Raw genomic sequence first — 11917 nt, forward strand, 5'->3', positions numbered from 1 at the left:
GGATGTAAATAATCTGCACTATTTCGAAAAACTTTGAACTTCTGAATTAAGAGGAAGTGTTTGACGTGGAAACTGTTATGTCTCGGCCAATTACCATATTTTGGTCTATTAAAATCGGGACGAGAGAAGCCATTGTCGAAAAAATAACTGTCTCACCTCTCAGTGGGCCTAATTGTTGATGTTGCAATGATGCATGTTCATGTTCGTAACTTCCGGGAATTCAGCCAGGTAACACTTTCAGCGACCGCCGATATTTCGGCGGGAGAACACCCCGCCATTTTCAAGGCAAACTGCAACGGACAGGCGACTTACATGCAAATTTCAAACCTCGGTTCTCGGACTGAAGCAGGAAAGATAACACACACACTGAACACTAGTGCCACCAAAGATGACCAAATTAAGAGCTATCGATAGTGAGACTACGAATTCACAGGTGAAGTAGCACTGACTCTGTCCCTCTGTTTCTTCACAAGGGAGAGAGCCGGATTCCAAACAGAGTTTAAACAGAAACCTCCATCCCTGTTAACGAGGTTGCTCGCTAATTTAATCTCAACTGACTCCTTAATAACACTGTCCCAATAGCTGGACGTGCATGCCAATATCTCGGTGTTATTATATAACATTGGATGACCAGTATCCAAGCGATGTTCGGCAATAGCAGATCTACTTGGCAGCTGTAATCGTGTGTTCCGTTTATGCTCAGTACATCGGTCATCCAAGGTCCTCATGGTTTGACCAATATATGCCATGCCGCAGCTACAAGGAATACGATTTACACCGCCTTACGCAGTCCAAGATCATCCTTAACGGAATTCAAAAGCGCTCTAATTTTAGATGGAGTTCGGAAAACACATTTCACATCGTATTTACGTAAAATACGACCGATCTTGTTGGATGTGTTTCCTACGTAAGGCAAAAAGGCAGTTGACTTAGGTGTTGACTCAGAACTATCATCAATCACCCGATGTACAGTTGGCCGATAGCGCAACGTGTGGTGTCACCGCCAGACACCACACTTGCTAGGTGATAGCCCTTAAATCGGCCGCGGTCCGTTAGTATACGTCGGACCCGCGTGTCGCCACTATCAGTGATTGCAGACCGTGCGCCGCCACAGGGAAAGTCTAGTCTAGAGCCTCCCTAGCACTCGCCCCAGTTGGACAGCCGACTTTGCTAGCGATGGTTCACTGTCTACATACGCTATCATTTGCAGAGACGACAGTTTAGCATAGCCTTCAGCTACGTCATTTGCTACGACCTAGCAATGCGACATATTCAGTTACTATGAATGTATTCCGACAGAAAAAAGTGTGAATCATGTACCGTCAAGAGCGACGTTCATCATTAATGGATTAAAGTTAAGTATCAAACTAATTACGTCCGCGTTCTGAATTATAATCCCTTGTCATGTTCCAGACCTCACATCAGTATAGTTCTTCCCTCCTCACGCCAGACTGCGTGAGGTAAAACGCGTGCATTTCGGCCTCCACTAGTAACACTGTGTTGGCTCTTCTGCCAACACAACACAACACACGTTCAATCTGTCTATCACTATAACCAATTAGGCGAAATGTAGCTGCAAGGTGGGACAACTCAGCTGGCAAAGTCTCAGCGGCAGAAACGACATGTGCCCTGTGTACCAACGTACGAAGTACCCCTCCACGCTGAGCCAGATGGTGACAACTATTAGCCTGTAAGTATAAGTCGGTGTGAGTACGTTTACTGAAGACTGCATGTCCCAATGATCCATCATCCTTCCTCCTAACCAACACGTCAAGAAAGGGAAGGCAACCATCCTCTTCCACCTCCATCACCAAACGAATGTTCGGTTGGATCGAGTTCACATGTTCTAGAAAGACATTCAAATTCTACCTACCATGAGATCAAACGACGAAGGTATCGTCAACGTATCTAAAGAAACAGGCGGGTTTCAAAGGCGCCGACTCCAATGCACGTTCCTCGAAGTCTTCCATAAACAAATCAATTGCGATCACAGGAGACAACGGACTACCCATCGCAAGTCCATCTGTCTGCTCGTAATACTGGTCATTAAATAAAATGTAAGTGGATGTCAACACATGCCGAAAGAGATTAGTTAATTCAGCACCAAACATGGCCTCCATTAGCCGCAACGAATCAGACAGAGGAACACGAGCGAAGAGAGAGACCACATCGAAACTCACTAAAATATCAGAGTTATTCAACCGCCGTCCCTCCAAACGACGTAAAAAATCAGCTGAGTTCCTGATATGATGTTCACACCGACCTACTTGTCGACTAAACAGGGAATCAAGATGCTTGGCAACACGATATGTCGGAGCGCCGATGTTACCCTTCCTTGTGAACCTTGAGAAGGCCATATAACCTAGGGGGAACAGCACTATAGGTGTTAAGACCCTTGACAGTGTCCTACGACAAACCACTCTTTTTCAGGAAGCTGTTGGTCTTTCTCTCAACACATTTTGTGGGGTCAGCATCGATTCTGCGATACGCTGAATCTTTTGTACATAATCATGTTTATTTAAAACAACGGTGGCGTTGCCCTTGTCCGCAGGTAAAATAACAATATCAGGATCAACTTCGAGAGAGCGTAAAGCAGCCGTCTCTGCTGCTGTTACATTACTCTTGGGTGGACGAGCCCTAGTCAAAACACGGCGTGCCTCCCTCCTAACCACCTCTGCAGCGTCTGGAGGTAGTTTGCACACTGCCTGTTCAATTGAACTAATAAAATCAACTACCGGCAAAATCTTCGGAGCGGGTGCAAAATTTAAACCCTTCCCAAGCACGGTTAAGGTTGCATCGTCAAAAGATGTCTCTGTATATATAACATCAGACTCCGCACGATGAAAACGTTCAAACTTTGCCAAATGCCGGGCAGTAATGGAGTTGTATTCCCAGTCACCTTGAGTCCATGAGGCACCGTCCTACCAATCCCAAGTGAAATCAGACACTTCAGATGAACCATTAACTGAAAACGATACAATTCTTTGAGAACAGAGTCCAAACGTAGACGAGTAAAACGAATACTTTCGCTAACAAGAGACAGGCCAGCACGTTGCTTGATGTAAGCAAAAAAAAAAAAAAAAATGCACCCACTTCGTCTCTTCCCATATAGAGTGGATTGGACCCAATGCACTGTTCTTCTTCTTTTTCTGTTTTCCAAACGTCTGTACAGGAGATATCACACTAATAGCTGGTCTTGCTCCATTTGTAGTCGAGGTCAACAGTATATGCACAAGACACAGAAGGACGGCATGGCATGCTGTGCGGGTGTCAGCTACATGTGAAGAAGCGGTAGGTCCTGTGTTGGCCTGGCAAAAATACCCGCTTGTCGGCTACTGGGTTGATGTGAAATAAGCCTTAGGAACTGATGCAGGTTCATTGTGGTGTCAGTGTTCATACCTAAATTTAAAGTAGAAATTTCAGAGACGACATTGGTGTGGGTAACTGAATTTTGTTCAGAAACTGCTCTTGTAACACTAGCATATCATTATTTAGTATTGGTGATAGTACACACTTTGACCATTATTGTAACACAGGCCAAAAATTTTGAAAGACATGCTAAATCATACAAAATTACAAATCAAATGCTGAAAGGAAAATACACAAAAGGTAATAGCAATAAACAAAATTAAACTACCAGTAATGGAGAAAAGCAGAGCATCTAATCTCTCTGCTGAGAAAACATCACAAAATTACTCACAGTTCGTGCTGTACAGAGCTGACGCCAAGAGGAAGTAGCTAACTTGTTTCTTGTTGTGTGGTAATGCACAGTTATATTTACTGGTGTTTTTACTCTATGGTAATGTGATGATAAAATCGTGATTATAGAAACAGTTACGCTAGTACTTAAGATTGTAAGTAATTTCGTAGCTCTTGAAAAGCGACCAGCAATGCTGTTTTCAATGAGAAATGCAACATGAAACTACATATTGCAACACTTGTGATGAGAGTAGAGTTTGTTCTGTTAAATTTAACAAAACTGTCCTTTTATAAATAATCCAAGGAATGTGACTGCAAGAAAAATATAAATGTGAATAACTAAGATAAATACCTCTTCTTAAAACTATGTCACTGTGAAAATGTTAATAAAATCGCAGGTAAATTATAATTGACCTATCTGTTTGTGCAATGAATAAATGCTGTGCTACTGTTATCTCCAAATTAATTTGGCTGCTGCTGTTCTGCTAGTTAAGAAATAAAAATTCAAACTATTAGCAACACTATGTACAATGTGTGTTTTAAACTTTCAAACTATAGAGATATCCTCAAAACTTCTGTGATAATAAATAACATTACTGCACTGATCATGGTCAATTAAACTTCTGATAATGAGAAACTCAGGGAAACAAAATTATCTATGAGAAATTGGAATTGAAGAGACGAATACTGATTGATGGAAAAACAATATAGTAACTATGCTAATAAAACTTCATATCACTAAGACAAAACATTTTGATACATGAAATGTTCAAAATTCTCTTTACATTAATAGTGCAAAAGCCTGAACAAATTCTCTTTAGTTTCTTACAAACACATATGCTATCATTCTTTGAAGAACTGTCAGTAAAACACACATCATTACGCTATAGTAAAAATCTCCAAATCTAAAATCCTAGCCAAATTAATTACTGTGCTGGGCTGTATCATCAAATGCATGAAAAACTATGTAACAAAATTATTGGTGGCACACAGGACAGCATAAACACATATTATTACACCTCAAGATACAACTTGACTCCACTCACAAACAGAGGTCCTTCTAACAGTCTCTCGCAACACCACCACTTTGGCAGGGGTATTGCCCACTATTACTCAAATGCTATTGAAGCTCTACTTTTCCTTATGACATCCAAATTATAATTATGTGTATAAATCGAAACCCTTATAAGCATGTGAGTACACTTAAAATTCATTGCAACAATATTGCACACAGTAGATCGAGCTAATTTCTTTCTCAAAATAATGTCTATGTATCTTACTTTAGTAAAAACATATATCACAATCAATATTAAATTAATGAAAAAGGCTTTAACAAAGTAGCAATGTCTCAAACATACAAATAAAAATAAATCGTACATATGCATCGAATAAAACTGTGATATATTGCAAAAGTTATCTTAGGTCATCATTGTATAAAGATTTCGCATACAGGTCAACTTCATAACATTTCATATAAAGGATTTTTTTACATTACACCAATCTCTTACATAACTGTAAAATACTTGTGCAGAGACAAAAGCATTGTGGATATATTTTAATCTGGAAATTTTTTTTTTTGAAAAGTGGATAAAGTGCGACAGTAAACACTAAAAGTCTACAAAGAAACTCATTACTGGGCACATACAAATATACATTCAGTGAATATATAAGACATACAAGTGTCAAAGATGAAAACTCCCTTTTTTAATGTATAACAAGTGATTAAAATTAAAAGCAATGTGGAACATAAATTGCACTTGTGATAGCCAGCCTGGGTGGCCGAGCGGTTCTAAGCGCTACAGTTTGGAACCGTGTGACCGCTATGGTCGCTAGTTCGAATCCTGCCTCAGGAATGGATGTGTGTGGTGTCCTTAGGTTACCTAGGTTTAAGTAGTTCTAAGTTCTAGGGTACTGATGACCCCAGAAGTTAAGTCCCATAGTCCTCAGAGCCATTTGAACCATTTTTTGTACTTTTGATAAGAAATATGGGATTGAATCTTGAGTACAACATGTAATCCATCACATGAAATATGATCTATTGTCATAATATAAAATAAACCATAAAAACACCAAAGTAATTTAACCTCAATGGCCAGTTCATTGTAAAACCAAAATACCAAAACAGCATAACTTTCAAGAATGAAGGATATCTGTAAAACAGAAAAACTCAGACCAAAGAGTATGAGGTCTCATATAGCTAACCCTTAAGGTTTCTCTGTGTATAACATCCATGCAAAGATGTTCTATGATGATGTTTGCAATAGCCAATAGTTCAACTTGATGAATTTCTTGGAATTCCGAGTGATGGAACTTTAATAGTGGCAACTATTTGTTTACAGCTTGTACAAAATAGATACATGTTTAAATGTTTTACTGACCTTCGAAATAGTCACCAGCATTGTGTATAACCCACTGCCATCCAAATGGAAGTCGTAGGATACTTTTAGCAGTGCCAGTTGTGCTGACTGTTCGAGCAGCACAGTCTATTGGCAGGCGATTTTGTAGCAGTTCTAAAGCGAAAGCTGTGAAGGGTTTCCTTCAGTTTAGAAATACACTTGAACTCAAGAGGGCTTATGTGAGGGGTGTGCAGTAGGTGGTATAGCATTTAGCAACCCTGTCTGTCAAACAAATCAGTAACAGCTTGCACTGTACATGGTTGAGCATTGTCCTACAAAATGATGGTCACGTCCTGCAGGAGGTGTAATCACTTCTGTCTCTATGCTGTTCATGTTTGGAACACATCCTACAACCAGGCTTTCTGCAGGACCTGACTATTATTTTGCAGGACAGGAAACACTTCACAGCATTTGCTTCAGAATTGCTACAAATTCGTCGGGCAATAGACCGCCCCACTCGAAGTGTCAACACAACTGGCACTGCTAAGAGTATCCTACGACTTCCACGTCGCTGGCAATGGGTTATACACAATGCTGGTGACTACTTTGACAGTGAGTAGAACTTTGAAACATGTTTCTATTTTGTACGAGCTGTAAATAAATAGTTGCCACTATTAAAGATCCAGTCCTCATAATTTTACCTGTACGTTACTGACATTACTACTTGGTTATATACATTTTTCTTTGCATAACATGGCTTGTGTTATGATTTTTGCTTAATAACAGAAACTTATACATTCGTTTGAGAAGGAGGTTTCCTCAGTTTTCTGTATGCAGTAATGTTGTAATGAGTTTTAAATTTACTCATAGACCAATATATTTAATAGTTCTTACTGTCTCTTCCTATCCATCTTGGTGTAATACAAGCAGACCTACATCACAGATACACTTGTCATAAATTGTCATTTGGTGTTACCAATCTATCACAGATAATATAAACTTAATATATTTTTGAAATTTGTACAATACATCAATAAGCTGGTATCTGGATTTTTATATGTAACTTAAGTTGCTGATTACTATATTACAATATAATCATTAAGCCTGGAAGCCAATAACAAATTATTTCCTTATCTGACAATATTTTATGATATCTGTACTTTCATAGATGACCTTAATCGACAGTAAAGGATATATATACCATTAAGTGACCTTTGGCCACTGGTTAATTGAACACAATTCTTGCACTATGCCTGACCTACCAGCGCTGAATGCAATGTAATTACACAGAGTTATCGATAGGTTTACAATGTTTCGGAGTAAGGGCATCTCTGACAACATCATAACAGGACTTGAAGTTTGCTATGGTGGAACACGACTTGTGGTTTTATGCATATGACGTAAAAGAATGTGGTGAGCACAGTATGTAATACATGACATTTGAAGTGTAAGTAATGGTACTATACAGACATGATACACTCCTCCAAACTGGTTTATTTCAGGTACTTGATCATGGCTCATTGCCAATATTAGCTAATAACATGGTTGTAATAAAGCACATTACAGCCTACAGTGGACAATGTATTCTTTTAGGTAGTAAAATTGTGCTAGTTGATCTGCCTAGAGAGGAACTAGCTTTTCATATTTATGAAATCTACAAATAAAATGCAGAAAATCTCAATGTGTGTAGAAAAGCACTAGAAGATCTTTTTGAATCAAAGTTACATACAATTCTAGAAAATAAGAAAATGATGATATAAGTGAGTGAGTAAATACTTTAAGAGCAGTTAACTCATATAAAATATTAAATTACTGGTTGTCTGTTTTTGAAAGTATTCTTAAACAAATATATTTATCCTCAGTATGCCATGCATCTTTAATAAACCAAAAAGATTTGATTGCCTCACAAAGTTTGGTCAGCTCTTCAATGTATCAGAACCAACTGTGGGAGACGCACTGACTCCTTACACACATAGGGTAAACTTTCTTCGGACGCTTATGACTGTGGTGCTGAGAGACAGGTGGTCAAACACATCGTGGAGGAATGCCAACTAAGGGCATATGAGGGTGACCCCACAAGACTTCCTAATGGCGACCCACGAGGCAATCGACTATATTATTTAAGCTGGACATTTGTTTGTGAGTGCTCTTGTGTGAGTGTAAATTTACAATTGGTGGTGTCCTTATATACAAACTGTTATTTATTGCTCTGTTTTTACATATGTGAGTCTTTTTTTAATTCGTGTTGTTTCTGTAATTTTTACTGTGATGTTATGAGCCATACACTAAATATATAGGTAAAATATCCTCAGTTTACATTAAATAAACAATACACGTTTTCATCAATTTACTCATTATGAATCAAATTATATCTTCATTATCAGGATAAAATACAGACAGAAAATACTAAAGTCTTAAAGATTTGTAAACTTTCAGACTTGCAGCCACACACCAGGCCTATTTTCTCTAAGAAATTACTTTTTGGCAATTACTGTATATGTTGAGCAACAATTTTTACAACATGCAAGAAATCTTTTATAAAATAACATGAATTTTTTTAAACCAACTATTATGGCATTCATCAAACCTCCACCATTTATTACATACTGTACCACTTTTCCATTCAAAACTTTTTCAACATGATATACATGTGGATAATGGACTTTTTGTAGCTCTTCATCATTATAATTTCCTTTCACTAGTGTTCCATCCAATGTCTTCACCTCTCATGTGATTGAATTAGAAAGAAGGACATTATCAATTTTGAAAATTTGTCTTTACCAATTATCAGTATAATCTTTACCAAAAATTCCTTTAAAACATCAATTCTAACATTATCTCCTGTTTCAAATTTGGGTTTATCGTTAAATACAACAATTGGCATATGTTTTAGTCATTAACTTCTGTTGGTTCCATATTTATTGTTGAATATTTTGTATTATTGTATTCATCATTCAGTTTTTTTAACTAAGTCACACCTTTGCCCTGAAGAACAACAATGTACCACATATTTTGCTACAGTGTTCTCTTACATTTTTCCACAATGTCTCCTTTTAATTCATTACTAGTGGAAATATGATTAACATTATATTTTATATAAGTTCTCAAAATTCATTATTTTAGAATTATTCACTGCTATCTGTCTTTAGATTTGTTGGTGTTCTCTGTCTAAATATTTCTTCGATAGTGTCAGCTACACTTTCACTCAATTTGTCCTTGACTGGAATAGCCAAATTTCAAAAAAGAAAGTCGATATGAGGTAGGAAATATTTACTGCCTTTATTTATTCCTTCAAAGTAGCCTGAGTCCATTTATGCTACACTTATGCTCATGAATTAAGGATAATTGCAGAGTGTGGTGCCATACAACGTGGCTCTACACAAAACTGGCGATAATAGCATAGGCACATAGGGAACACACACGACACAGATCTGTCTGTCCACGGAACTGGCGATTAGTGGAGAAAACCGTCTTGAAACACATGTGCTACAAAACGACACTGTTTCCTGTGCATGTACCCTGACATCAATATGGAATATGATCACCATGTACACATACACAGGCAAGACAATGGGTTAGCATATTTTGGATCAATTGGTTGAGCAGCTGTTGGGGTATAGCATCCCATTGTTGCACCAGTGCCTGTCAGAGTTCCTGAAGTGTCGTAGGGGTTTGAAGACGTACAGCAATACGTCGACCGAGAGCATCCCTGATGGGGTTTAGGCGAGGAGAACAGGGAGGCCACTCCATTTGCCTAATATTTTCTCTTTCAAGGTACTCCTTGACTATAGCAGCTCTGTGAGGGCGTGCGTTATCGTACATTAGGAGGAAGGTGGGACCCACTGCACCACTGAAAAGGCTGACATACTGGTCTAAAATGACGTCCCAATACATCTGATTTGTTACAGTTCCTCTGTCAAAGATACGCAGGGGTTTATGTGCACCAATCATAATCCTACCCAACATCATCAGTCCTAGAGCTGCATACGAGTCCCTTTCAAGAACATTAAGGGGTTGGTATCTAGTTACAGGTTCATGCCAGATGAAAACCTATCGAGAATCACTGTTCAGATTATACCTGGACTCGTCTTTCTACATAACCTGGGACCACTGTTATAACTACCAAGCAATTTGTTCTTGACAACAGGCTTTACGAGCTCTCCTATAACAGGGGTCAGTGGGATGCACCTTGCCGGTCTCCAGGCGAATAAATCATGTCTGTTCAGTCGTCTGTGGACTGTGTGTCTGGAGACAACTGTTCCAGTGGCTGTGGTAAGGTCCTGAGTAATGCTACCTGCAGCACTCCATGGCCATGTGCGGGCAATGATGGTGATATATCAGTCTTCTTGTGGTGTACACTGTGGACATTCCGTACTGTAGCGCCTGGAAACTTTTCCTGTCTGCTGGAATCGTTGCCATAACATTGGGATCACACTTTGTGACACACAGAGGGCCCGTGCTATGACCTGCTGTTTTTGATCAGCCTCCAGTCGCCCTAGCATTCTACCCCTCATTAAGTCATCAATATGTGTTCTTTGAGCCATCTTCAACACACAGTCACCATTAGCATGTCTGAAAACGTCTGCACACTTGCTCAATGCACCGAGCTCTGACTTGCACCAACAAACCTCCGTGTATGTGGACTGCTGCCAGCGACAATGTGCGACGACTGCAGGTGAAATGCACTGCATGGTCATACCCCGGGGTGATTTAAACCTGCAAACCGCCCACCAGAGTGTTATTTCACAATGTATCAGCATTATCCTTAATTTATGAGCATGAGTGTAGATCAGCTTGACATAAATCATCTATACCAAATGTGACAAACATTTCTTCTCTTAATTTTTTTCTCATTGAGTTACACAATTCATTAATAATTTCGTCTCGAAAGTTAGACTGCAGGAAATGGCCTACAATTTTTTAACAAATTTAATCATTTTAGTGTAGCACTTCGTGCAAAGACCTTCAATTCTCTGTCTTCCAGTATCTGTTGTTACTCAGTGCGGAATTTCCACAGTTCAAGCATCAGGTATGACTATCTATTTATACAGATTAAAATTTATTGATTATTATTCCAATCAATCATCATCTTTTGATATAAAGACAATTCACCAAACATGGGTAACTCACCTGACACGGGTACAGTTTAACAGATGCATTTAAAGATATGAACATTTTATCTATCCCTTTCGTTTTAAATGATGGATTATTTTTGAGTTGTATATCATATTCGAAGGTCATAGAGATCATATATTATTATCTCTATTTTAAAATCAATTGGTGACAGGTCACCATTTACCGTGGCTCCTAAAATAAAAATTCTCTTAAATTTTATATCACACTCAAATCTATATTTTAATAACCAAAAGTAAGAAAACCATATTGCACTTTATGTTGCCACACACTCTATTTTCAAGAGAACTTAATTGGTTTATTTGTGAACTATGATTGGTCTTTGACAAATAACCTGCAAAAGCATTTTGGACTTCCTTTTTCTGAAGCATTTCTTTAGCTTGCTTTTAAGAATGTGATTAATTTTTTCATTGATCTGTGCTGTAGTGACATAATTATTGAATTGTGTTACAGTACTTGTGTATTCATCCTTGGTAGCATAATTGTTCAATTCATTTTATAAGAATTATTTAGTAAGAACATCATAATGACTTGCAATAATCTTTTATAACTACTAGTCTTCTCCATTAGAAATCAGTATATCATTTAGTTACTCTAAAAGTGTTACAAAATTCCCTTTGAATTTGTTTTATTATGGTTTAACATTTTCTGAGTCTTCAGATTTTATTTTTTAATACTGTATTCTAATATTTTATTTTTAAATATGTGTATTTATTAGTTTTAAACTTTTACTGAAATTCTAATTGTCT

Source organism: Schistocerca piceifrons, chromosome 4 (assembly GCF_021461385.2).
Source record: "Schistocerca piceifrons isolate TAMUIC-IGC-003096 chromosome 4, iqSchPice1.1, whole genome shotgun sequence".
Classification (NCBI taxonomy): domain Eukaryota; kingdom Metazoa; phylum Arthropoda; class Insecta; order Orthoptera; family Acrididae; genus Schistocerca; species Schistocerca piceifrons.